Below are 27865 nucleotides of genomic sequence, written 5' to 3'. Positions count from 1 at the left end.
CCACCTGCCTCAGCCTCCCAAAGTGCTGTGGTTATAGGTGAGAGCCACGGCGCCCAGCCTAGAGCTGCCTTTTAATGCCTTACAATGATTATCATGCTTTGTGCTTTACAAAGTGCTTCCACGTGCCTCTTCCTTGCTTCCAAAACCTTGTTGGATGGGGAGAGCTGGTGTTGTTGTGACCATCTTAAAAATGTGAAAACTGTAACTCGGAGAAAAGTGACTGGCCTGGCTCAGAGTTAGTGTATATGTATCAACTCTACAATCTAAGTGTATACGTATAGAAAGGCGTTCTAGGGAAAAGTATGCCAATCACGCGAATCGTAGATTTTCTATGAGGTGAGAGTAGATGAGGGAAGGAGAATTGCTAGACTGCACGATGACTGCACACCAACTCTACAATCTGAGTGTATATGTATAGAAAGGTGTTATATATGTCAGGGACATATGTCAGGGAATTGGTGCCCTCATCTCCAGCCTCTGCTGGATGCCTTGTTTTTATAACTTTAGACAAGAATGACTCACCATCAATCCCTGTACAATAAGAAGTTCAACATCCTTCTCAGAAGCTCCAGGGATTGCTGGGGGAGTATCTCTGTTTCTCTGTCATTTATTGTTTCTGATGAAAGCTTGATCTCCATTCTATGCCTCCTGCTCATCTGTCCATTTTCCACACCAGACTACCCTTTGGGACATCCTATACTCTTCTGAAGTACCTTGACCCAAGCCATGTGTGAATGCTTTTACTGAAGTTCTGGGGGATGGAGGGAATTAATGAGTCAGAAGGGCACACACTGAAAGTGGAATATCAAGCATCCCCATTCCTTGGTTATATCTGCCCCTTTGAAATGCTCAGTAGCAGAGGCCACTCAGTCACCGTGCAGTCTAGCAATTCTCCTTCCCTCATCTACTCTCACCTCATAGAAAAATCTATGATTAGCGTGATTGGCATACTTTTTCCCCAGTACAGCTGCTACTGTGGAGTGTTTTTATAGCTTAGGGTAGATTTCTGAATCTGACTAATTTTTGCAACATCTATATGAAAGAGAGAAATGCAAAAATAACTCTCCATTCCCAATTTGTAATCCAGACTGAGGCACCTTTTATAATTTTTCCAGTGAGAAATTAAAGAGAAATGAAGGTTTTTAAAAGGAATTCATTCTGAAAATAACCTTATAATCTCCAGGAATGACTTTCATCAAGGACTTAAAAGCAATAAAAAACTATTTTTCCTTTATGAGGTTAAGAAATTTGGTCCTTATGCTTTCTTGAAAGGAAATAGTTTATTTTTAAATCCTTAGAGGAACTTATATTCCTTGAAATTTTTAACATATAATTAATCATTCGGAAAATTATTATGATTGCACTTTTCATATATAAATATATTTTCATAAGATATTGAAAATGTGAAAGAATTGTCAGATATTTATTGCAAATTAAATTTGGAAACATTTTTATAACATTTACATTGCTGGCCAGCAATCATTCTCTAACAACTTGCTCTGAAAACAGTAAACATGTGAATCATGTTGTAAAAATTAGTCACATTCAGACATCTCCTCTAACCTATAAAAACTATAAAAACGGCCAGGCGCTGTGGCTCATGCCTGTAATCCCAGCACTTTGGGAGGCCGAGGTGGGCAGATCATGAGGTCAGGAGATTGAGACCATCCTGGCTAACATGGTGAAACCCCGTCTCTATTAAAATTACAAAAAATTAGCCGGGCATGGTGGCGGGCGCCTATAGTCCCATCTACTTGGGAGGCTGAGGCAGGAGAATGGCATGAACCCGAGAGAGGCAGAGCTTGCAGTGAGCCAAGACAGCGCCACTGCACTCCAGCCTGGGCGACTGAGCAAGACTACGTCTCAAAAAAAATAAATAAATAAAATACTATAACAACAACTGTACTGGGCACAAGGTATTGTTAACTGTACATTTTCTATCAGTTCTAGAGCAGGATGTTTAAAATACCCTAACACAACCACATTTAACACTTAGCTTTTGAAAATTTGAGAGAACTTTAGATTTTTGATGAATGAGGGATGTTAGTCACATACATTTTTGAATTATTTATGCAATGCTTAGGAAAATGTATAATCAAAGTTGCATCAAAGTAAGTTTAATTAAATTTTTATTATCTGTAAAGCTACTGCATACACAACTAGAACTTTACTAATTATTAAAACCAAATATATACAAAGTCATAGCTTAGGGAGGAAGAATTGGCAAATAGAGTACTAACTAGTAATTCGACTCAATATTTAAATATATAAAGGGATGTATAATTTTGTTTTTGATATTATAAATATAAAGACTTAGAGTGCTGGAAAGGCTCTAATATGAATCTTGCCTCACTAAGCTCTCTTATATCCTGGAAAGGACTTATATTTATTCCATAGCTAGGTTCCGTAATCAACCCCATTGGTAGCTAACATTTATTGAGTGTGCCACACATCCTCACATAAATGATTGAATACAATCCCGTAATCTCCATCTCATCTTCTTTTTAAAGGTGAGTCCAGGAGCTTCAGGTTCCCTAACTTGTCTAAGTTCAGCCAACCAGCAAATTCAAATCCAGGACTATTTTTTTTCTTCTGGAAGGTTTGCTTTTGTTCGCTGTTTTCCAAGCTACCTTCACATCAGAACTAAATGAGATATTTAGATACATAATTTTGACATGAAATGTGTTTTGCTTTCTTCATTTTGTTTTCAGGGAATGAGTTGTAGTTAATAATACATTTTATATATCTATGTTGCGAGATCTTTAGAAGAATTTTGATGTAAATTAGTAAATCAGCAAAATAGTTGCTAAATTTATATTTCTTCCATTGAACAAGGTTAAATTCTAATTCATTTAGAATTGTTTTCATGTTCTGATGAATAATCAAATGGCCCATTGTTTAAGACCACCTTTTTACTTTTAATTCTCAGCAGAGAAATAATCACTAAAATCAATGTTTAAAATATAGAACTAGGAAACAAATAACTATCCAAAGCCTATAGTTACTATGATACCCTGGGAACTTAGAAATAGTTTAAGTTTCAGGCATGGTAACACAAAAAAAAAATCAGTCATAAAGGAAGTTATCTTGACTAGCAGACACACACACACACACACACAGCTCTGTGTGTGTCAGCAACTGATTTCGTAGATAATTTCCTATCCACTGATGACTGCCCCCAAATCTTTCTTTAATTGCAAGGGAAAACTGAGAGCACTTAATAATATAGCTTAATTAGCTGTGTTTCTTATATTTACACTAATAATACTCTGATATACTTGTTTTGATAAGATTAGCAAACAAGCAAAGCTAGAACAAGGCACTGTATTGTTTGAGAAGATCTGTGATACATTTTAGCTTCACTGTTCTATAAAGATTCTTTTTTCTCAGTAGGACTCACTTGAGATAGTAGTCTAATATAAAAAAGAATATAACATTCATAACCTTTTTTTGCTAACAAACTTAGATTTATGAGAGACAAACATCAGCGATATCAAAATTTCATGTCAGAGTTGAGAACAGAAATAAGCCGAATTCAACTGTTTTTTTCTGAAGCCCTGCTGAATACATTGTCTGGATTGTACCACAGAAGGCTGAAAGCAAAACACGGGTGGGTCTATCAAACAATCCCTGACTCTGTTTATAACAACTGAAGCTGTGCCTTTCATATCGGAGTCCCATCAGAAAGGGGAGGGGGAAGGAAGAGATAAGCTCATCAGTGAAATAGTATCCTTTAACAACAACCAGTCACTTCCTGCAATCAAAACCATGCTAGCATGTGGCTTGTTCAAATAAAAATTACTGGACTGGAGCCAAACAAGGAAAAAGTAATTGATAATGTGGTTTTTCAGAAACCATCCATCCATCAAATGTGTCAGTCCTTCATAATACTTTATTTCCCTTCTGAACAAAGATCTTTAAAATTCATTGTGTGCACTTAAAAACAAAGTGTCCTTGTGCTGGTTTATAAAGATTCTCTTTTAGTTTGGGTTTGTTTTGTTATTTGATTACATTCCCTCCCATCCTGCATTTTTTTTCTCCCAGATAGTTGCTGGAAATTTCTGCCATTCTTAAACAAAGCATCTTTGTGCTGTATCAGCTTGCATTTTCCTTGGATTGTGTTTGGATGATGCCTTTTCACTGACTTCAGCACTGGAGTATTGTAGCCATAGCCTTAGTAAGTAGACTGTAACAAACAGATTCACTAGCCCTTTTTGTGTGTTGCATCCTGTTAATCGCTGGTGAGAAACACTTCTTGGAGTAAGGCACAGGACCTATTACAAATAGAAGAAAAAACGGATGAGGAAATATTGGATCATACTTGAAACTAGAGAAAGCCATTAATAGTCATCATAAAAAGAAATGTCCCCCTTCTAGTAATTCCTCCAATACGTATGACAATCTTATAACTAAAACTTTTTATTTATTATGGAATTCTAAAGATCAGTTTGCAAAACTGATAGTATGTTAGCTCACTAGCAGTTTCCAAAAGCAACATCTATGAAGTAAATTTCAGCAACATTCACTCGTTTCTCCTCCTTATGACTTCCATATTAAAGCTGGTCTTACTATAGATTTGATGCTACACACACACACACACACACACACACACATTTTGCCCAGATATGGGCAAGATCACACCTCAAAATGCATAAAGAGATAATAGCTTCCCAAAAAATGTATTTGAAGTTATAGTTCTATGATTAAAACACTGAAAATATGAAAAATAATGAAGCTTTGGTGAAGAAAAAATCCCATGTGATTCTGAAATTTCTTTCACTTCTTTCAGCTACCTATTTTATAAGTCAACACAATCATATTATGATTTCTTTTGAATACTTCTAGTACTACCAACTATTGACCTGACAAATACTTTAGAATTGTATTTAGATTTCGTCCTCAGTGTCTTGGCACATGCTACCTAGGAACCAGGCCCTTGGGAGATAGTTTTTCCCTGGGCAGGCAGCTAAATACTGGCCAGAGAAGTCACTCCTGTTACCTCACCAGGCATCTCAGTAAAGTTTCTTTTTAAAGAATGCGAGGAAGAAAAAGTTTCAGTAATGGCACAAAATCTCTATATTACAAGTCCTGCTCCTGAAAATTCTCTTTTGGCCTGCCCCAAATTAATACTAAAAAAGTTACATTCATACCACGATAATAATAACAATTTTTATGTGGACCTTTTTTTGCCTATGAGATGTTACTACTAGAATACCAAAAAGAAACAAGTGTGTACTCTTCATCCAAAGAGTGCAACACAAAGAAATACAAAGTATATAAGGCTTCAGGGTTATTTTTGGTGGGACAGATATTATTCATTTGGAAATAGCAGATATGTCAACTACTAAGTCAGCATTCCTGGTGAGTTCCTTGAAAACAAGACCTAATTTAGCTGTTTTTGTGTGAGAAATTACAAGAAAGTCACTGATACAAATTCTATGTTCAAAGGTACTCACAAAAAACTTGAAGAACAAATATAAATATTTTTATCCTTTGTTTTCAGCTAGAATTTGCTGTATGTCAAATTTGCCTATTGTTTCACCCTAGGTCTTGTGAGAAGATAAAAATGAAACAGAATAACTCTTTTGTAATATTTTAATGTGCTTTGACTTTTTGTTTTGTATTTTCTTAAACTGAACTTTTCCCTATTCTTCCAGAGACATCTAAAAAACATGCCTCAGAGAATTTTAGGATTGTTAAAGAAATGGTTCAAAATGAAAAAAAAAAACACTAATATTCAATTTCTGATATTCAAAAGGGAATTATGTCACAAGTCAACGTAGTCTTGAAAGCCAGGCTTTGTCAAAACAGAAAGAACTTTCTAGAATAATCATATCATGACATCAAGAGTTAGGCATGAGTCCGGGAGTGGTGGCTCATGCCTGTGATCCCAGCACTTTGGGAGGCTGAGGCGGGTGGATCACCTTAGGTCGGAAGTTCGAGACCAGCCTGGCCAACATAGTGAAACCCCGTCTCCTACTAAAAATACAAAAAATTAGCCAGGTGTGGGGGTGGGTGCCTGTGATCCCAGCTACTCTGGAGGCTGAGATAGAAGAATCACTTGAACCCAGGTGGCAGAGGTTTCAGTGAACCCAGGTCGCACCATTGTACTCCAGCCTAGGCAACAAAAGCGAAACTCCATCTCAAAAAAAAAAAAAAAAAAAAAAAAATAGAGCCAGGCATGGGTGACTAGATAATGATTTCTTCCATGGAAAGGAAAAGCTAGGCAGTGAAACTTGCTACCCTGAGATAGCAGGAAGATATAATAACAGGAAGTGAAAAACCCCAGACTTATTCCTCTTGGTCTGAGGGTTGTGGGAGGAGAAGAAGGTTAGTAGTGGTTAGGCTACATCTTTTCTCTTGGGGCCAATGTTCCTTGGATAGAAATATATATCAAACACATAAATCATTTCACTGATTTAATAAATATCTTTTCATGCTTTTCCATATCTGCAATCAGGATGTGTCACAGCTTTCTGGACATTATTATTAGTTTATTATTATGTTATATTATTAGTAGTAGGAGTAGTACATAGAACAATGGTACATCTTAACACCAATGGCATCTTAGAGTCAACGAAATGTGTTAGGTTGAGGAGAAAGGGGAAGAGAGTGGCATCTGTGCTCCTTTCCACCTAGGACTCTGTCCTCACAGACTGCTCTCAGCAACCAAGAAGGCCATATGAAAGTAAACCCACATGTCGCCCAAGGTGAGGTAGAAAGTGGACCTCCGGCACCATTATCTGCTTCTCCATAGCATGAATGAGCTCTAGAATATCGAAGGAGGGTCTGGAAAGCTCAGGGAGAGTTGAATAAGAACCTTCTAGGAGGAGGGCAGTCACCATGTTAGGGGCAGAAATTGAAGGACTGCCTTGCAGAGTGGCTGGGCCTGGATCTACTGGGAGTCCTGCACCAGCAAGGGTGAACATGGGACTAAGTCATCAGGGAGGTGACCAGCTCTAGATCAAGCTAAAAAAGAAAACTGGCCATGACCTACACTAGTCCCAGGCTCTAGGACCAGGTCCCAGCAGAACCTCCTGGAAGGAGAACCACCTTCTGTGGTCATCAGTTTCCCAGCTCAGGGGTCTTCTGCAGTAGACCTCACGAGAATCCAGGGTGGACTCTGCTGTTCTGAGGACCCTGTCTCCCCACTGCTGCACAGAGTCACCCCAGCCTCACCTCTTCAAATGGACGCAGGGGCTGTCTTGGGGAAGAACAGGGAGCAAACTCACAAATCTGAAAGACTGTGCATTTCTTTCAAGATAGGCTGAGTGTAGGTAGAAAAACTGCCAAAATTAATGAAGAAGATGAAATTTCCTGGGGTGTTAAAATAAATTTAGTTGTTTCTTTTTTTCTTGCTGCCCAGTTAGGTGTTTATCAACTAATAGAAAAATGAAAGGAACTGTAGTTTCTATCAATATCTGATTGGTAACATAAGTGAATGTGTAATGAAGACATTGCCGTCAAGTAATGAAGTAATGAAGACACTGCCCTCGAGAAGTTTAGAATCTAGAATGATAATATGAGAACATACATAAATATAAGTTACCTTTAACATAAATGTCTTTGAGAGATAGACCAACTATCTATGTCTATGAGAGATAGACTATGCATCAATTAGCAAATTGTGATTCTATGATCTGTATTTTAATAGTAATGGTGTTTAATTGGAACCAAAGGATACTGTCATTATGAGGATGATTACTTGTGTAGTAGGAGTGTGCTAGGTGAACAGAGTAGATGTCGCCAAGTGGATGGACCATTGTGTCATAATGACATAAAGCACATTGGAACATCTCTCTTAATTCAAATGAATCCCCTCTTTATAAAGCTGGGCTTATTGACTAAAGACCATTATTATGTAAAGACTGAATGAGAGGAAGCCATAAAACATGCTCTTTCACCCCTTTTGTGTTTATAGCTACCCAGAAATGAACATCAATATTTAACTGTCTGGATAATTTTAGGCTTATAAAAAACCAATTAGCTATGACTCGGTCCCAGTGTTTGGAGCCTTCGTGGAGCAGAGTATGGGAGTGTTTAGTTCTTGTGGTCAGAAGCAGAGAGCTTGGAGAAAGGTTAGAGTGGCAAGGGTCGTTGCTGGCTTAGTGGGGTCTCCTGGGATGTTATATCCTGAAGGGGCAGGCCGGGGCCAGGTTAGTACGCAGCAGCCCTTGTAAGGCAGTCAGAGAAGGATTCAGGAGAATTGTTGGCAGCACACAGAACCCTTGGCTGCAAGAGCTGCATCACTGAAAATACATCACAGACTTGAGTGTTTCATTCTAGGCAGTTTAGGACTACCCCTGCCTTCAGGTAGAAACCTCCAGGCTTATAAAACCTAGGTCAGCTACAGTGATTCTGATTCCTCTGAATAAATAAGTCCTCCTCTCCAATCAGAGCTTACATGTCTTTGTATGAAAATAAGCCCCCATCCTCAGACTTCACAGGTCTTCTGGAGGGACATCTATGTTTGGCCTGGGGGAGACAGAGTGGAGTGTGGGGGCCTGGACTTATGCTAATTAGGAAGTTCTCCTGTTTCCTTAGTGGTCCAGAGTCCCATGGTCTCTGTCTTAGTCTGTTTTGTGTTGCTATAAAGGAATACCCACGACGGTTATCTATGAAGAAAAGGAGTCATGTCGTTCATAGTTTTGCTGGCTGAATAGTTCAAGGGCATGGCCCTGGCTTCTGACGAGGTCTTTCATGCTATGTCACAATGTGGCAGAGAAGGTCAAAGGGGAAGTAGACACATGGGAAGAGGGGGATACCTGAGGGGCATCCCGGTTTTACAACAATCCTCGCTCATGAGAACTAATCCAGTCTCCCAAGAGTGAGAACTCACGTGCTACAGCAAGAATAGCACCAAGCCTGTTATGACGGATCCACCCCAACCCATACACCTCTTAGCAAGTGCCACCTCCCAAAACCACTACTTTGGGGATCAAACTTAAACACGAGTTTTGGTGGAGACGAACCATATCCAAGTCCAGTAGTCTCTGATGCTCAGAGGGCCAGACTTATTGTCTAATTTTTATTAATTCTTTTTTCTCTCAGACATCATTAGTTGTCTACCCAATATCTATTTATCCATATCTTCCTTCCTTATGGAATCTCATATCTAGTTGTGGCAAGAGAGGAACCAGCCCCAGGCAAGATAAGTGATTTCCCAAACTTCATAGGAGCTGGAGGTTATCAAAGAAGAATAAGTGAAAGTTTTCTGGGTGATGGTTTCTGGGAGAGAGTTTACCTCTCTCATCAGAGGACAGACTCAGCTGGCCTGGCCTTACCTGCCTTAAACTCAGACACATTGTCTGGACCTGCACTGGGGTCCCCATGTGGCTAATTAGAGCACAGAGACCAGAGGCCCGTTACAGTCCACACTTGCATTTATTTAGCAATTACTTATGGAGCACCCACTGCATTTCAGGCCCAGTGTACAAAATACAGACACAGAGTTCATGTTATTACTCCTATCTGTGATTGCATTCCTGAAGCCTTCTGATTGTAACAGAAATCACTGCTGGTGTAAGCAATCAATACATTAAAATATAAATACAAGAAGGAAGGGGGGATTCACAGAAGATACTGGATGTGAAGAGTTTCACTGTGAGACTGAAAAAATGTGATTTGAGAAACAGATGGAAGACAAGGAGGCCAGGCACCAGGAAGCACAGCATGCTCACTCCAGGAATGGTCAGGTTAGAATCAGAACATCGCCACCATTGCAACCTTCAAGCAAGGCTGTGACCACACGTGCTGCTGCTGCTGCTGCTGACTTTTGCCCATATTCAAGAGCCAGTATCTTTGGAGACAGCATCAGATTCTGCTGAGCTTTCTCACATGTCTAGACACTAGTGATTTAGGAAAATGAATGGAAAATTTCCTTTTCAGAAAAGGAAAATGATGCCTCCACTGTTGCCCTATTTTTTTGTGGATGGGGATGATGAGACCACCATTATGCCAAGGCCACAGTGTTGTGCCAAACAGTTGTAGACTCCAAAGGGATGTGACCAGGTTCAAGAGGTCAAAGAAGAGACCCAGAGCCAGAAAACAAGATATGGGGTCTTACTGGGGGGCTTACATGCATGGGAGAGAGTCTAGTGGTAATGGGCTGGACAGGAGAACCACAACCACTTGCAAAAGGCATGCAGTTTATACAGCATTTTCACTTAACATCCTCTCCTCTTCCAACCTCCACTTGGCAACCTTTATTTAAACTGAAACAAAAGGCCTCAATCCCCTGTATGGCCTGCGTTCTATAGGACAGGGCTCAGATGTTCCTCACAGATAAAGAATGGATCTCTAGGTTGACTACTCCCAGATTCCTTAGCTTGGGACTCTGAACACACATTTCAGGTGCTTCTCCCATACAAGGTCCTTCTCAGGGGATGCTCAAGTCACGTTACCACTGTCAGGTGCGTCTACCATAGTCATACAGTTGAAGGCAACCCCAAAGGAGATTGGAGCAACCTCAAGGGACATTGGGAGATCATTCCCCTAAAGGAAGAAGGATCAATGATAAGGAACCAAGTAATTTTTTTAAAACTCCATGATGGCAAAAATTATTTACATAGAGTACTAGAGTTTTCAAGGTGGAAAGCAATAAAAATAACTTTTGTACAGTATTTTAACATTTTCAAAGTGCATTTGGTCTTCACAGGACTGAGATGCAGGCAAAGCAAGTATTATATCTGAGCCTCAAAAACTCAGGATCATTTTTATAGGATATAAAGTGTTCAGTTATTGCCTGACTTTTTATTTAAGAGGAAAAAGATGTGTAACTTAAGTATGCAACGGTTTCAACTGGGGATGCCTTGTAACTTTTGGAGTACAAACAAAATCCGTGGACAACGTTTATTTATATAAACAAGTGAACTAGTCTTCTGAGAAGTGAAGCTATTCTACTGAGAAGTTAAGGTGATTAGTTTTCATATTAGACTCTTCCCAAATTTTATCTCAAATGCTTATCAAATTATGAAATTCTTACTTTTAAAAGAAAAATCCATGTAGCAGACGTGATCTTAAGCTTAATCGGTATAAAATAAGGGTGGCAAAACATGACATATATCTCATTACTCTCCTATCTCTTGACCTTGGCAGACATAACTAATTAATCATGGCATTCTTTCCCACAAAATCCAGACAGCCTCAGAATCCCTCTCAATACAGCACTGTATGCAGCCCCTACCAATCAATCAGAGTTGGCAATTCCAGAGCAGTGTTTAATGTAAAATAGTAGTTGTTAGGGATTTGTTTTGTTTGTTGAGAATGTTGATGTTCTGGGTAGAGCACCCTTCTTCTGGAAACTGTCTTCTAAGCTTATGGCTCAAATCCTGGCAGATTTGACACTATTGGTTAAACTGTCATCTATGGTTTCTTGGAGTTCAAACCACATGTCCATCAAGGCTGAAGTTTTAGAGAATGTGGTAGAAAAATATCATGATAGTGAAACGTGGGGACTTCCTCTTAGGGCATTCAGTATGGTGCTGCAAGAGGAAGTCACACTTTGACCTTGCTGAATGCAGACTGGCAGGGGAGAGAAATAGCTTTGTTAAGCAAATCAATTTCTGTCCTTCAGGAGCAGTCTCATATTGCTGAATGTCTGGTATTCATGTGCTGGCAAATTGTAAAGGTCCATTTCTCAGCTCAAGCTGAAGTGGAATACTGGGAAAATCTGGGCAAGTTAGGAAGTCTGATCTCCAAGCCCTCCCAAGCATTAACCTGGGGTTTAAAGAAAGGTTCATTTTGCCTTCCTTCTCTATCCATCCTCCCAACCACAAGACAGAGGCAGAGATCTGATTCTTTAAACTCCTAAGCAGATACAAGCTAGGAGGAAAAAGTGAGGATGATGTTTAGTTCAAATATCAGGCCAGACCACATTCCTGGTGCTGGTGACTAGGTGGCTGTGATGTTGCAGAAGAAATCCCAAACCTGAATACCAGAGTCAATGATTGCTTAAGCCCCAAGGAAATCCTTAGACCTTTGGGATTTTCTGCACCAATTGTAGGTGAACTGGATGGATGAATTTTCCAAACTTTCCAAAGCCTCTTTCCCTTCCCTTGGGGTTGTTGCAGGAAAAAAAAAAAAAAAAATTGAGGAGGAGAATCACCCAGCTGGCAGAACCTCAGCTTGGCCACCTGAAGAACTCAATATATTGCCAGGGCAACAATTCAACACATAGATGCCAGTGAGACCCACTAAAACTATCATTTATCTTATTATCCTTTTCCAGCAGGATAATTTTCGTGTTTTTTTCTGTGAAGCTGGAATAATCTTCCTACCAAGGCCATGCACACAGTGCCTTAGTGGTGACTCCCAAAGGAAATCAGAGCCCTTGGGGGCAAGGATCAATAGCATGGATCAATGCCAGGTAGCATTTGCCCCCTCATGTAGCTCTTGTTTTCCCCATGTCTAAGTGGGATGTTTTGATTGGTGTTATCCTAATTTTCTGCCATCATTAAATATTAGTGTCAGAATAGTTGCATTTGTACCTAATGGAATGGAAGAGACATAACCCCATGATACTGGACATTAAGCAATTGGCATTTAGGTGGGCTGCTTATATGTGTGGTTATATGTGGGATTATTGCATTTTGTAAACTGGTGGCTATATTGGTTATCTATTTCCACAAAAATTCTGCTAACATGCAGCCACAAAATTTAGTAGCCTAAAACAACAACCATTTATTTAGCTCATGAGTTTGTGGCTTGGTTGGGTAGTTCTTCTAGTCTTGGCTAGGCTTGGCTGATCTTGGCTTACTCATGCATCTGTGACTCAGCTAGTGGTTTGGCTGATGGTTGGCTGGTCTAGAATGGACTCACCTAAACGTCTGGCTCTGCATAGAGGGTCTTCCCTTCATCAGATTAGCCTGGGTCTGTTCTATTGTTGGTGGCAGGGCTTTAAAAGAGTAGAAGTACATAGGGCCCCTTGAAGTCTAGGCTCAGTACTAGCCCCCTTCCACTTCTGTCTCATTTTATTGGCCATAGCAAGTCACAAGGCCAGTGCAGATTCAAGGAAAGAGGGAAATAGACTCCACCTGTTAATGGAAGTTGCTGCAATCACCCACAGAGGCATGTGGGAAATTATTTAAATGTTAAGAAGAGAGAGCTAGGTGGCCATGAAATGGACAGTGGTGGAGATTTATCTCTAAGATCAGCCCAAAACTCTTTTCCAAGCAGCACTCAGCTTGTCTGCTCTTAGAAAGGCTTATTTTAACCACAAGACTTACTTGAATGGAAGCTGACAACTTCCCGTAGACTCTGCTTCTTTGGCCATAGTGATTGCCAGAGATAGGCACTTGAATCAAAACTAGGTTAATCAGAGTACCCCATATGTTGCTTTAATGCTTGGTCTAGGAGTTGACAAGGCCTAATTCAAGCCATTCAAAATGCTTCTATAGGTGGGACAGGTGAGAATATATAAATCCGAGGACTGATATCAGCCACAGAAGCACAGGCAAAACAAGCCTGTGGCAATGAAATTGACATCCAAAGAGAAGCAGTCCCTGGACAGGAGGAGAATAGAACCTTGGGGGCATTCTGTTCCTGGTACAGTTACCCCTGAACCCTGTCACACCCATCCTTTCTATGAGCTGGTTTTGGAAGGCAACTCTTTCTCTCTTAAAAAAAAAAATAACTGAAGCTGGGAGCTGGTTCACTGTAACCAAAGTAGTCTGATATAGGTGTAATTTGGGAAATAGACCTTCTGTTTCAAAACTTCCTATCAACGTGTTTGCAATTCTCTCTATAGCAATTGATCATTTGGGTTAGGAAGGTATATGAATAGGAAGGAGCCACACATTTTGACACCTCCATATATGGTCTGAAAAGCCTTCTGACTCAGACCTTGCAAATCTGTTGTCACCTTTCAACACAGCTCATCCACGTTTTGAAGTTTTTTTCTCTCCCTTTTCTGCCACCTCTAAATTAGCGGACTTTTCCTCTTGTGCTCCTAAAATATTTTTGACACATTTCTAGGGTACAACTCATATATGATCTTATATGCTCACAACTCTAAATGCATCTCCCCAGTTAAATTGTGATTCCTTCCTTTGGGCTAGACATAAAAAACAAAAATCTTGTTTACTTTTGTATTCTTGGAGCATAGCATTGCACTGTTTTTAACAAAAACACAAGTATTCTAAAGGTAGTCTATTAAAACTTTAAGCCATTAATACCTTAGCTTCAATTCACTGATAAACATTATTTAAGAACATACTCATGCAACCATCAGTGGTTCTAAATCTTGGCTGCACAGCGAAATCACCTGGGGAGCTTTTCAAATAAATTTATGCTTGAGCCTCACCCCAGACCAATTAAATCAAAACTTCTGGAATTGGGGCCTAGGCATCAATATTTTTAATAGATTTTCAAATGGTTCAAATATGCAGCCAACATTAAGAACTACTGCCATATATGCGGTTTCTGTCTGTTACAAAGAACTAGAGCTGAAGAAAAGATTCCATCTAGTTGGGAGGAAAGCTTCAGGAAAGTGGTGACTTTTGAATTAAATCTTAATGGGTGGGTAGAATTTCAGTAGGGGAACATAAGGGGAGAAAACAAATGTATAACAATGGGAGAAGCAGCTATGCATAGAAAATGGGATGTTCAGGTAAGCTACAGTGTAGGGGTGTCCTGAGAAATAGCATTTACTGAGTATCTACTCTGTGCTAAGCCTGTTACACACATTTCTCAATTAATCATCATCATTACTTTCGGAAAAAATAACTATTTTGTGGATGAAAACACTGAGGCACAGGTAATTAAAAAACTTGCTTAAAGTTTTACAACTAGCTGGTGGTGGATCTGGGACTTAAGCCCAAGTCTAGGCTGGTCTCCAAACCAATGCATGGAGCTGGAAGGTGGGTTGCACCTGTTGGCAGCTACCTTGGTTTCCTGCCTCTGTCTTCTCCAACAGAAGCTATCAAAGGCTCATAGGAGCAGGCTCAGGACCATCTGACTTCTTGAGTAAATATCAACAGGCTTAGTGCATTTGGCCGTGGCCTGAATTCCGCCTGCAGGTGGGGCTTCATATGGGTTGCTCTCCAGAGTGAGCTCTGGTGGCCCAACCACATGGCTGGCTGCCTGCCTGCCTCCACCCAGGTTCAAGCACCGAAGGACCAAGGGAAACTTACCTCTCCCTTGAACTGCAGGATCCCAACTCCTTTTGATGACCCAGATTTCCCAGAAGTATGTCTCTGAAATATTTGTTCTATGTCTCCAATCTTCCATATTTATTTTACTCCTGATTTTAGAAATGACCACGGGGCACTATTCCCAGACACCACAAATGCCCTCTTCCAAGGAGGCCACAGCACCCTGACCACTTCCCATCCAAGTCCTATTTTTTCTCCCTTCCAACTGGCCTCATGCTGCTAAGCCACATGCCTGAGCCAGCCAAGTTAAGGGAGAGGCCAGATTGTGCCTGTCAAGCTAAGCACTGAAGATTTATTGCTAAATGTTCTTTAACAGGAGAGTGCTAGATCAAAAGGGAGATCAATAGGGAGATTTTTCTAGTGAGACTAACTGTAGTTCAGAAATATATTATCTAGAACTCTCTTACTGCATGTGACAGAAAACTCAATTCAAACTCATTTAAGCACACAGAAGGAGGAATTGGCTGCTATGACTTGAAAGTTCAGTACTCATATCTTCAGGCAAGGTTTGATCCAGGGTCTCAAACAATGTTATCAGAAATCATTTACTTTCTCTGTCTTGCATTCATGGGCTTCCTTCTTGAACTCTGTGTGGGTGCTCTGAATCTCTAAGATTATTTCACTGTGAGCACTAGTCATCCCAGCAGAAAAGATAATTTTATTAGTGCACCTTCCCAGGATTCAGAATTAACTATGCTTGAATTAACTTGGGCTTCTGCCTATTTCTAAACCTATCAGTGTGCCCAAAGAGATGGAGTTTTGATGGTAGGGCAGGACTGGCTCATGTACCCACCTCTGAAAAAGCAACATGGCTAAGGAAATTCAGGGCTTAGGTAGCCTAAGCATGGATCACAAGATCCATCTCAAACCACACGTTCTGACTGGGGCTAAGTCCCCAAAGCAAATTTGAAGTATTGTAACCTGGAAAAGAAGAAAAAAATCATCAAAAAGGCAAAAACAACAGATGACCTCTACAGAAAGCTATTTTGGAAATCCAGGCCTTGCCCAGTAAAGTCTCTTCTAACATGTGGCAAAGACAAGGAATATAACAGGATCGTCTTCAGCAGCCTACAATTCTCACATCTGTACCAGCACAGACTGGCACATGGCCACCAGACAAATCAGACCAGTGAGCAGCCAGTGAATTCTTTCTCATCTCTTCTGCTAAATATGGGTTAAGCTATGGGGCAGTCCAAGTTTTAGGAAATTTATAGCAACTTCTCAGCATTCATGTTAATAGATATCATGAATAATTGAATCCCACTGGTAAACTCAATCTGTCATTTTATATAAACATTTTACTTTTGTCACCAAGCTTTTTGTCAAAGGTGTTAACAAGTTATTGAAAAACTTATTGAAGGGTTCTGTTTCTACATAGTATGGACTATCATCTGATAAATAGAAAAGTAGGCCCAGCAGTCTAGAGGTGGAGAAGCATCAAGCCTCAGTAATCTATAATGGCTATTTATCTTTTGATATTCTCAAGTTGAGTAAGAATTATTATTTATTCCTTTATAATGTTTTTTAATGTCTTAAGCATTGATGTTAAGTAATATAGATAACCCCCAGGTTTGATTGATTGCTGTGTTTTACAAAAATCAGTTTGACATGTTAGTATAGCAGTTTCACACTGACAGATGCTATGTGGTCAGATGCACAGTTCCATCATACTTCTTAGAATTTCATTGAACAAAACTGACATGGGATAAATGTAAGGCCTCTGGCATACAAAACTATTAGAGCTTCATATGTAGAACTTTAATACAGATTTGACAAAATGATCCAACTTAGCTCCCAAGTGTTCACGACACTCATTTACGAAAAGAAAGGATAGCTGTCAGTTCAGATGGAAAGTCACAGAGAACATTTGTGAATGGCAAGATCCAACAACTAGACTGAAATCAGCTTAGAACTTTCCAAGTCCTCCATCTTCCCTCAGTTCATGCCCTCTCTGTTGTCTTTTCTCTTGTTCTTTCTCCATCTTTGGCAGTTTTGTATATCATTTAATTAACCAGTAAGGAAAAGTTTTAAAGGTCATCATTCAACTTTCTCAATATTAAAATAAAAGATATAATATACTGTTTTTGGAAAGGCAATAGACTGCTTAAAATTGAGGGCTCTGTAGTCTGACAGCCTCCAAAAACCCCAGTCATTTCTGGTGATATGATTTGAAGAAGTTAATGGACTTCCTTTAGCCTTAGTTTTTTACCTGTGTGTAAAATAGTGCCTACAACAATAGTACCTACGTCTTAGGTACTTTAGCACATATAGTAAGCATTCGATAAGGGATAGCTGTCATCATCATCATCACCACCGCCAGCACTGTCATCAATAATTTATACTTCTAGAAAAAAAATCATTTTTTGAGAAATTTAGAAGTCAAGAAAGTCTCCATGAGGGCAAAGGATGATTTATTAATTATATATATGACATATAAAATCTGCTACAAGAAAATGGGATCAGGAGAGTTTTTTTTAACTTTAAGTAAAATAAGAACTTTACTTAGGTTCTGGGATACATGTGCAGAACATGCAGGTTTGTTACATAGGTATACATGTGCCATGGTGGTTTGCTGCACCTATCAACCCATCATGCATTAGGTATTTGTCCTAATGCTCTCTCTCCCCTTGCCCCCCATCCTCCAATGGGTCCCGGTGCATGATGTTCTCCTCCCTGTGTCCATGTGTTCTCATTGTTCAACTCCTACTTATGAGTGAGAACATGCAGTGTTTGGTTTTCTGTTCCTGTGTTAGTTTGCTGAGAATGATGGCTTCCAGCTTCATCCATGTCCTTGCAAAGGACATGAAGTCACCTCTTTTTTACGACTGCATAGTATTCCATGGTGTACATGTGCCATATTTTCTTTAGCCAGTCTATCATTGGTGGGCATTTGGGTTGGTTCCAAGTCTTTGCTATTGTAAATAGTGCCGCAGTAAACATACGTGTGCATGTGTCTTTATAGTAGAATGGTTTATAATCCTTTGGGTATATATCCAGTAATGGAATTGCTGGGTCAAATGGTATTTCTGGTTCTAGATCCTTGAGGAATTGCCACACTATCTTCTACAATGGTTGAGCTAATTTCCACTCCTACCAACAGTGTAAAAGCGTTCCTATTTCCCCACAGCTTTGCCAGCATCTATTGTTTCCTGACTTTTTAATAATCTCCATTCTAACTGGTATGAGATGGAATTTCATTGTTGTTTTGATTTGCATTTCTCTAATGACCAGTGATGATAAGCTTTTCTTCACATGTTTGTCGGCCATATAAATGTCTTCTTTTGAGAAGTATCTGTTCATATCCTTCGCCTGCTTTTTGATGGGGTTGTTTGTTTTTTCTTGTCAATTTGTTTAAGCTCCTTGTAGATTCTGGATATTAGACTTTTGTCAGATGGGTGGATTGCAAAAATTTTCTTCCATTCTGCAGGAGAGATTTTTAAACACAGGTCTGATAAGATTCTTCTTGTTTTAAGATCCATTAGCTCTTGCTGTTAATGCAAAGGAATGTGCAGGATGTCTTGGAACATTTTATTTCAGTCAAGCAAACACAGCATGGGCACTCTTGCACATAAGGAGAAATAAACATGTTTATGCAATGCTCCAGGTTTTCAGAAGTGCCTTTAGTCACATTTTTCTTCATTAGCATTAGCCTGAAGCTCTTAGCATGAGCCCTGTGTGAACCCATGTGTAAACGCACAGATCCCCTTCCTGCACAGAACCCCTTGTTCTGCTTATTGTCCACACGTCTCCCCATAGCCACATGCCTCTTTTCTCTCTCTCTGCCCCTGGAAGGCTGACTGGCAGCAAACAGCTACTTTGTTCTTTGACTTCATTGGGATTTATGATTAGAATGCATCAGTACTGTGAGGTTGGGGTATCTCCTCCTTAGGCTCATGCTGTCGGCATGCTGGCCGTTAGTTGCTTCCCTCCCTAAGGTAGCCTTTCCATTAAGGAATGCAACCCAGCTTCCATTGACTGCTCCATCCTTTTCCCTTTGATCCCAAGAGTGACAATAACTCCCTGTTTGTGAGCCCTGCACCGCCCCCATTCCCGGAATTGCCCAGTTCCTTGCTGATTTCCCTAAATCCTTGCCCGCACATTTGTAAAGAGTCTATTAAACTCCCCTCAGCAGTTTACTTTGGGTGTGGTGTTTTCTGCTGGGTTTCTTATGTATTCCCTACATATAGCTTAGTCTTGTACACTACAGACAGAAAATTGACAGAAAATTCTGATAGATAAACATTTCTTCCACTCCAACACATTAAAAAACACCAACGAAACAAAAAAGGTATTTTTCTAAGTCCTACTGCCATAATGAGTAACTGTTTTTCTACTTATTTTAAATAACATGCACCAATAGCAGAAATGCAGTATTAACATAAATCTATGTGAAAGTGAAATTTACTCATGCTTTTATGACCCCACACACTAAACTTCTTTTATTTATTTTTTTTGTTGTTGTTGTATACTTATAGGAAAGATACATTTTTTTTTATTTTTTATTTAATGTTTTTTATTATTCCATTGAGTGCATACAGTGTACCGTTGACATTTTTCTTCTCATGTATCATGAAGGTTGTACATTATTTTTATTTAGGGATTGTTATGAAATTTTATATAGAGCCAAATATGTTTCTTTGGAAACAGGGTCAAAGAATTCATTATTGGATTCAGATCTCATAATTGGAAACAAATTCACACATATCATACTGTTTAATTAGTGCATGCCAAACTTTCTCTCTCTTTACTACTGTTGGAAGTAACTTCGTTGATATCATGTTTTTATGCTCCCGGAAGTGGATTTCCTTATAACCTTTCTACCTGATCTCACGTGCCTTTAGATTTTGTTGAAACAATTCTACTACAGAATTATAAGTGTAAAGTGGGGAAAACGATTTCTGAAACATAGGCCAAAAAAGTTCAACTGTGAACTGAGAGAAAACAAAAGAAAAAATGCATTTTTTGGCGAGAATAAGTTTTAGTAATTTTTAGTATGGAGCACTATATTAGTCTGTTTTCACGCTGCTAATAAAGACATACTTGAGCCTGGGTGATTTATAAAGAAAAAGAGGTGTAATGGACTCACAGTTTCACATGGCTGGGGAGGCCTCACAATCATGTGAGGCAAAAGAGCAGAAGACATGTCTTACATGGCAGCAGGCAAGAGAGTGTGTACAGGGGAACTGCCCTTTATAAAACCATCAGATCTTGTGAGATTTATTGGCTATCATGAGAGCAGCAGGGGGGAGAAACCCACCCCCATGATTCAATTACTTCCCACTGGGTCCTTCCTATGACACGTGGGGATTATGGGAGCTACTATTCAAGATGAGATTTGGGTGGGGACACAGCCAAACCGTATTAAGCACATAGGTAAAAACATGGCCAGGTTAATTCCCTCTGCTGGGTTGACTCACAAGCTATTTGTGTCTTTGTGGAAGACCCTGTCTCTGTGCAAATTTCTAAGTTGGGAAGAGGCTTCACAACGATGCAGAATCCCAAACTGATTCTCATACATTTTTCTACTAAGTAAACATATTCCTGAATTTATCAGGAATAAACAAATTTTCTACTAAGTAAACATATTCTGAATTTCTGAGAAATTCTGAAATCACCCCCAAGTTGTCTAAAATGAAGCAATAAATTGGGACCACATTTCTTTAAATATATAATTAAAACTTATTTGTGGCTGGATGTGGTAGCTCATACTTGTAAACTCAGCACTTTGGAAAGCTGAGGTGGGAGGATCACTTGTGCTCAGGAGTTCAAGACAAGCTTGGGTAGTCTACATCTCTACATCTCTACAAACAATTTAAGATACTAGCCAGGAATGGTGATGTGTGCCTATAGTTTCAGTTACTTGGGAGGCTGAGGTGAGAAGATTGTTTGAGCCCAAGAGTTGAAGCCTGAAGTGAGTTATGATTGTTCCACTGCACTCCAGCCTCAGCAATAGAGACCCCATTTCTAAAAAAATAAAGCAAAACCAAACTTACTTGTAATAACATATTCTTATCTATTAGTTTGCTACATGTCTTAAACCAATAATCACAAATGTGACTATTATTTTTTAGATCCTATATTGTCTAGAGTATTGCTACTCAAGGAATGGTCTGTAGACCAGCAGCATTGACATCATCTGAGAACTCTATAGAAATGCAGAATATCAGGCCCTACACAGATTTCTAAATCAAAATATGCATTTTAACTAGATTCCCAGGTGATCTGTTTGCATATTAAAATTTAAGAAGCACTGAGTGTACCCATATTTGTCTAATAAATGTGTTTCCTACTTATTTTCAGACATTTGGATCATAGATACATAAAGGGATGTTAGAAATGATCTAACCCTGCATTTCCCCCTGTGTATTCCATGGACAATCATTGCATAGAATGTCAGTAGGGGTTATACTGAAAAAGTGCAGGAAATGCTACTGGTTAAATAATGCAAATAGTTTTCTTATTACTGGCTTCTCAGAATCTTTAATAAGCTGATGTGCATTGTGACTCTCCAGGGAAGGGGGATGAGATATAAAACAGTGAATGTATTGCAAAACATGTGAACATAGGACATTATTTTCACCAGATATTTTACAAGACTAGTGTACCTATCTTAGTCTGTTTGGGCTGCTACAACACAACACCTTAGACTGGGTCACTTATAAGTCATAGAAATTTATTTCTCATAGTTCTGGAGGTTGGAAAGTCCAAGAACAAGACACCAGCAGATTTGGTGTCTTGTGAGGGACCTCTGCTTCCAAGAGGCAACTTGTTGCTGTGTCCTCACATGGCAGAAGGATGGAAGGACAAAAGGGCAAAAAGGATCAAACCAGATCCCTTAAGCTCTTCTATAAGGGCACTAATTTCATTCATGAGAGTGTAACCCTTGTGACTTAATTACCTTCTAAATTCCTCACCTTTTAATACTATTGCCCTGGAGATTAAGTTTCAATGTATGAGTTTTGAAGGCACACACACATTTAAACCACAGCAGTACCCTTTGATACATTTTGAAAAATATTCAGTTAATATGAATATCTCACTTAATAGACTCATATTTTTAAATTTCATCTTATTATTTGACAAATATCTACTCTAACTTCTTGTTGATTTTTAATAGGAATGTGACTGCTGCTGTACTGGTTATAAAAATAGACCCAAACTGTAATGTGTTGTTCATATGAGTCCAGGGGTTTTCTAGGGTGAGAAAGTAAGTGGGTGTCATGTACTGTGAATGTCTGGGATCTTATCCTACTTGCAAGCCTACTACAAATTAGCCCATAATAATTTCATGGAAGTTGGCAGAAGACATGAAATTCTTGGGTCAGAGACAAATGACTTTATTACTCATGCCATAGAAAGCAACATAAGCTTCATGTTTATATCAGTTACCCCACATCTCTCAAGTCCCACAGGAGCAATATGGATTGTCCCTGGTGAGTGTTGCTCATGGAGAGAGATTATGCCAAAGCTAAGGATCCTGGAGCTTAGAGAACCCACAACTTTTAAATGAGCTGCAAGCATAGCTGCCTTTTGCCCTATAGAGAGATACTATCTTTATTATATGGTACAGTAAACAAATCTGTCCTTTGCTTCCAAGGGAGACCCTATCTATCTTTCAAGGTTGTTCACTATACAAACTTTCTTGAAAAGACAGCCCAGAACAAAGGGATTCAATGCTTTCTTTTTAAATAGCCTTGATTCAAGAATTGCAGGGATTGAGCACTTTTACTCATAAGGTGTGCAAAAAAAAAAAAAAAAAAAAAACAGCAATAACAACAACAAAACAAAAAACCTGAGAGACCCATGGAGAATTGTATCCCAAATTTTCTAGGGGTGAGAAAGGGAGTAGGTGTTCTGCTGCATGAAGTTATTCAGTAATTCAGACTGATAGTGAGTCTACCATGTTCAACACATGGCTTCTAAAGTCACTCTGGCTATATTTGTTGAGGTAGGAGTGGAGTTCATCATTCCTGACAACTGGAAGGGCAAGAGTTTGGCAGTGCATACATGTGAGGGTTCATGAGCCAGGTTTGGAAGTGGCGCATACCACTTGCTAACACTCTATTGCCTAGAACATGGCCACATGGCCACATCTCATTGCACAGGAGAAGGGGAAATGTAGCTTAGCTCTGTGCATAGGAGGAAGGGGATAACAGGTTTTGAAGGCCACTCTACAGTCTCTACAACATTGCCAATTTTGGTGACTTAGCTATTAGTTTCTCTGTTTTCATCTCAGGTGAAAAAGTGTAAACATACATATAAATGCCTTGGAGTGGGGCTTTATATCTCACAGTGTCACAGAATTTGGGGACTAGAAGGGCCCTTAGAATCATTAGTTCTAGCCATCTTTCCCTCCTTACACCTCCAGTCATTTTAGAGGGGAAGAAGAAACTGAAACTCAAAAAATGGCATAGCTTCATAGCTTACTAAACACAGATGGTTAGTCAGCTGAGTTGAGATTTTCAGATCTCTGTTCCACTACATTTTGACCTAGATCAAACTTGCAAGGTCACAGGACCATTTTGTATTTTAAATTATCATTCCCGAACTACCTGTTTTTTATTTTTGGATTTTTTTTTTTTTTTTTTTCAAAATAGGGTCTAATTTTGTCACCTAGGCTGGAGTGCAGTGGCACAAACATGGTTCACTGCAGTCTTGACCTCCCGGGCTCAAGCAATTCTCTTGCCTCAGCCCCCCAAGTAGCTGGGACTACAGGCGTGTACCACCATACCCGGCTAATTTTTTTTTTTTTTTTTTTTTTAGGGACAGGGTTTCACCATGTTGCCCAGGTAGTCTCAACCTCCTGGGCTCAAGTGATCCATGCACCAGGGCTTCCCACAGTGCTGAGATTACAAGTGTAAGCCACTGCTCTCGGCCTATATTTGAAATTTTGATTGTTGAGATTTCTTAAATCTTTGAAAATCTATGTATATTGTTTGTTCATTTAGGATTTGTTGAACCCTACTATGGCAGACATTATTCTAGTTGTGGGAAATACAGCTGGGGATGGGCAAGGCAAAGGTCCCTGTTCTTATGGAGCTAGCACTGAGGTGAGATTCCAGAATATTTAGAATGTGATTGACTTTCCAACATGAGAGACATAATGGCTAGTTTATGATATAAATAGTTACACATGGATTCCAAAAACTTATACTTATTGTCAGCTTAAGTCAGATAGCATAGACCTTAACAGCTCTTAAGTTTCTTTACTGTTAGTTCATAGCAAGATTCTCTTTGTGTTTAATATAACTAACCTTTCAAAATAAGTCCTATGCATTACTTCTATAACAAATGAGTTATTATTATTATTTTGTTGTTGACTTTAGGTTAACGGGTTTTATTATGTTAAAGACAGCTTTATTTCAAGTCTCAAAACAGATTGGAAAATTTTTAACAGAAATCTCATTCACATGTTTTGATTTATCAAAGCATTTTATGTTTACTTAAAAAAATTCTTTCTGTTCCCTAGAGAAGCCCGTAATGTACTCAGTACAAATTGAACATCAGAAATATAATGTAGTCAAATGACAGAATAAAATTCAAGAGAAACTGCTGAAGCTTTGCTCTTTGAAAGAAAAATCTGTGTTTCTGTGTTACGTTGTGTGTATATATTATGGAAATATCTGAAAGATACACAGCACCCATGCACAAAAATATTGTTTATGAAGAAGTATATATAATGCAGTTTATTGAAAAAGATTTCAATTTAAAGTAATAGTGCATGAAATAAGCATAGTGTGGCATGTTGCAAAGTGGTCTGAATCGCAAGTCCCAAGAATTAGGATCTAATCTTGATGGTGCTTAAAAAATTACACAATATAAATATTTACATAGCATTTTATGGTATAAAAAGCTTTTTTTTTTTTTTTTTTTTTTTTTTTTTTTTTTTTTTTTCATTTAACAATAGCTAGCATTTACTGAGCACTTACCATGTACCAGACATGGTGATGTTATTAATTCCTACAACGCCTCTATGAGGTAAGTGTCTACTCCCTCTTCAACACTCCACTCCCCAACCCCACCCTCCCTGACCGCCCCCCCGAGGAAATCAGGACGCCCCCTCATCCCAAACAGGGATACTGAACAGTGCCACTGTCTGCCACCTGTACATTGTTCCCTCCTTCCAGGACTCAGTTCTGGTATACAGTGCTGACTAGTTGGTGGATAGTGAAGGCCACCTAGGTACACAGCCATATTATTAATTATTATTATTATTTACATTAACACTTTTTTTTTTTTTTGAGATGGAGTCTCACTCTGTCACCCAGGCTGGAGTACAGTGGTGCAAGCTCGGCTCACCGCAACCTCCGCCTCCCAGGTTCAAGCAATTCTCCTGCCTCAGCCTCCTGAGTAGCTATGATTACAGGCACGTGCCACCAAGCCTGGCTAATTTTTTGTGTTTTTAGTAGAGACAGGGTTTCACCACATTAGCCAGGATGGTCCCAATCTCCTGACCTTGTGATCTGCCTGCCTCGGCCTCCCAAAGTGCTGGGATTACAAGTGTGAGCCACCACACCCAGCCTAAAACATTTTTTTAAATGAAGGAGTCTTGCTATGTTGCCCAGTCTGATGTGGAACTCCTGGGCTCAAGCAATCCTCCCACCTCAGCCTCCCCAGTGGCTGGGACTACACAGACACACCATCATGTCTTGCTCTTTTTAAAAATTTCAGTGTCTCGTCAGGGTCAACAGGAGAATTAAACAGGCCCAGAGTTCCCCCAAAGTTCTCAGGCATTTATGCTTAGGTTACATATTTTACAAACCTCCCCAAATCCCCTTTTTATTATCTCTTTTGACTTCACCCAGGTGCAAGCCCAGAGGCAGTCTATACCCCGACTCAACTGGCTGGTCCTCAGTGCTGCCTGCTTCCGTGCCCAACTTAGAACTACACATCTGCTGCCTCCTGGTAACATGTCATTATAAGGTAGGGAGTGGGTTTCAGTTCTTGGTCACATTAGTATTATTATTAATAGAGACAGAGAATCTCACTCTGTTGCCAGTGCTGGAGTGCTTTGGCAAGATCACAGCTCACTGTAGCCTCAACCTCCTGGCCCAGGTGTTCCTCCTGCCTCAGCCCTCCAAGTAGGTGGGACTACAGGTGCGCCACCATGCCTGGATAATTTTTTTTTTTTTTTTTTTTTAGAGATGAGGTTTCACCCTCTTTCCCAGGCTGGCCTTGAACTCTTGAACTCCTGGGCTCAAGTGATCTGCCTGCCTCAGCCTCCCAAAGTGCTGGGATTTGAGCCACCACCTTGGTCACATTATTGACAGCAGTACAACCTTTCCTGGGAGGTAACCCCAATTTTATTTTGTTTGCTCACAAGTACGTGCAAACTGTTTTTATTTTCTTGGTCTAAATTGTGCAAAGATTGAAGTATTTACCTCCCATTATATCTTCACTTTCCTTTTTTCTCCCATCTATAATGTTTACTGGATGCTAGCCTGATAACCTTCACTTCTGTCAACTTACTTCTCAATTACCGTTGAACCTCTCTTTCTGTCATGTTTTCCCCTTTAGTAAGTGCGATCATACTACATTGATTCTAAGATGCATGTTTTTCACATTTTAATGTCTCTGAAATCAGCCTGCATTTCACAGTGGTTGACATCTTACAATAAATTCTAGCACTTAAAAAAGTTGTTAGTAGAACATAAAATAATTGTGCATTTCAAGCAGCCCAGGGCTTCTTAGATTTGATGGAATAAAGCTAATGCAATCATAAGGTCTGCAGTTTAGAGACGCCAGTTGACTTGCCCAAGATCATGCACTGGGACAAGGTAAAGCTGAACAGGACGCATCCTCAAGCAGGCTGACTTCAGAGCCCTTGCTTTGTGCTCTGCACTATAGTGGGGGAAGCGACGTTCGGAGAGGCAAGGGCACTTTGCTGCCATGTGACAGCATCAGAATTTGAATCCAGAGCCCTTTCTCACTACTATATTTGTTTCTGTGACCTCAAGGATACAGGAATTTGGTCTAGAAAATCTCTAAGGTTTCTAATTTGAAATAAAGCCAGTTTTATTTTTTAAATTCATCAATTTTTAAAAATACATTTTCTAGTGCAGAAAATATACACGGCACAATTTAAATTAAAAATTTAAACTTAAAAAATAAATTAAATGTAAATAAAAAATTTTAAAAGTAGCAAAGGAAAATAAGGAAAAGTAATTTTTCCAACTCGTGCCCCAGCCACTCACTCCTACTCCTTAGAGGTAAACACTGCTACAACTCTTCTTGTGCACATTCTAGAGGCATTCTATGCATATAAAGCAAATATGTACATATGGCATTTTAAAGTTATCAACCGTACGTTCACACCAGTATCTCTAAGCCCAATCAGTCCCGTAACAGGTCTCATTCTAGTTTTCTCCCACTCCAAATTTGTGACTCCCATCTTCAAAATTTTCCTCAATGTATTTTCTTATTTGATCAATTCCCATGTGCATAAACAATCTCTTGGGTCATTGTCCCTCTCTTTTTGGGATGTTCCTGGCATCTTGCTTGGCTCTGGCACCCCACGATCACCTGCTGCCCCCTCTGCCCCTTTCCATGTGAACGCCCTTCCCATCCACACCGGGCTCAGACAAATAGTTGGCAGATAAAAGATAGACGTCCAATTAAATTTGAATTTCAAATAAGGATGTCTCAAATAATGCATGGGATATACTTGTACTAAAAATTATTCACTGTTTATTTGAAATTCAAATTTTAACAGG

General features: G+C 39.5%; 2 long non-coding RNA genes across 2 annotated transcripts in view; one reads left to right on the top strand and one right to left on the bottom strand.

Moving 5' to 3' along the window:
- The first annotated feature begins 4115 nt into the window (after positions 1–4115).
- Positions 4116–27865, top strand: part of LOC126937372 (uncharacterized) — a 48109-nt gene continuing 24359 nt past the window's right edge. Inside the window, exons 1-2 of the long non-coding RNA XR_007719715.1 lie at positions 4116–4177; positions 25958–26075. This is a non-coding gene — a long non-coding RNA (uncharacterized LOC126937372). The remainder of the gene's footprint in view (positions 4178–25957; positions 26076–27865) is intronic.
- Positions 4159–27865, bottom strand: part of LOC126937371 (uncharacterized) — a 59312-nt gene continuing 35605 nt past the window's right edge. The window contains exon 5 of the long non-coding RNA XR_007719714.1: positions 4159–4274. This is a non-coding gene — a long non-coding RNA (uncharacterized LOC126937371). The remainder of the gene's footprint in view (positions 4275–27865) is intronic.

This window comes from Macaca thibetana, chromosome 15 (genome assembly GCF_024542745.1).
Source record: "Macaca thibetana thibetana isolate TM-01 chromosome 15, ASM2454274v1, whole genome shotgun sequence".
NCBI lineage: Eukaryota > Metazoa > Chordata > Mammalia > Primates > Cercopithecidae > Macaca > Macaca thibetana.
This window is presented reverse-complemented; position numbering and strand designations above follow the sequence as displayed.